The sequence below is a fragment of the Octopus bimaculoides genome, chromosome 16 (assembly GCF_001194135.2).
Source record: "Octopus bimaculoides isolate UCB-OBI-ISO-001 chromosome 16, ASM119413v2, whole genome shotgun sequence".
Classification (NCBI taxonomy): Eukaryota; Metazoa; Mollusca; class Cephalopoda; order Octopoda; family Octopodidae; genus Octopus; species Octopus bimaculoides.
In genome coordinates, this window is record NC_068996.1 from 51,160,273 (window position 1) to 51,161,281 (window position 1,009).

Here is a 1,009-nt window from a genome sequence, read left to right on the forward strand (position 1 = left end):
TTATTTGATGTTGTCCCTTTCTTGCATTCTTCCAGAAGGTGTGTGTGGCTTAGTGGTTAGGTTATTTTGCTCACAATCCTAAGGTTGTAAGTTTGATTCCTGGCATTGCGTCCTTGAGCAAGACACTTTATTTCATGTTGTTCCGGTCCACTCAGCTGGCAAAAATGAGTAGTACCTGTATTTCAAAGGGGCCAGCCTTGTTGCATTCAGTGTGTCATGTTGAGCTACATGTTACGCATGTTAATTTCATGAGTAAGCTGTTCTGTTTATTGGATCAACTGGAACCTTTGTTGTTTCAAGCTATGCAAGCGTGGAAAACAGATGTTAAATGATGATGATGATGATGATGATGATGATGATGATGGTGATGATGATGATGATGATGATGATGACGATGATGATGATGATGATGATGACGATGACGATGACGACGACGACGACGACGACAACGACGACGATGACGACGACGACGACGACGATGATGATGATGATGATAATGATGATGATGACGACGATGGCGATGGTGATGGTGATGATGATGATGATGATGATGCCTTCTTTCATGGTTCTATAACTTTTAAAATTCCACCACCATGGTACTTTCTGTACTTTGTGTCAGAATGGCACTTTGCTCCATCCATATATCTGGTCTGTGACTCATTACATGCTGTCATTTATATTATAAACCCATTTCTCTTATTTCCTCATTTCTGTCACAAACACTCACACACACACACACACATACCCACACACACACACACACAACACACACACACACACACACACACCCACACCCACACCCACACACACACACACACTCACAACACATAGTACTTATAAATGGCAGAACGATCTTTTGGCCACTTTGCATTCTTCTTTCTCCAGAATTTTTGTTCTTCAATAGATTTATTTCAATGAAATACAAGTGTTACCAAAACATATAAAACTTGCCAATAACAACAAACGGTGGGCACTTTGTTATTTACTCATGATGTATAAAGTACACCAG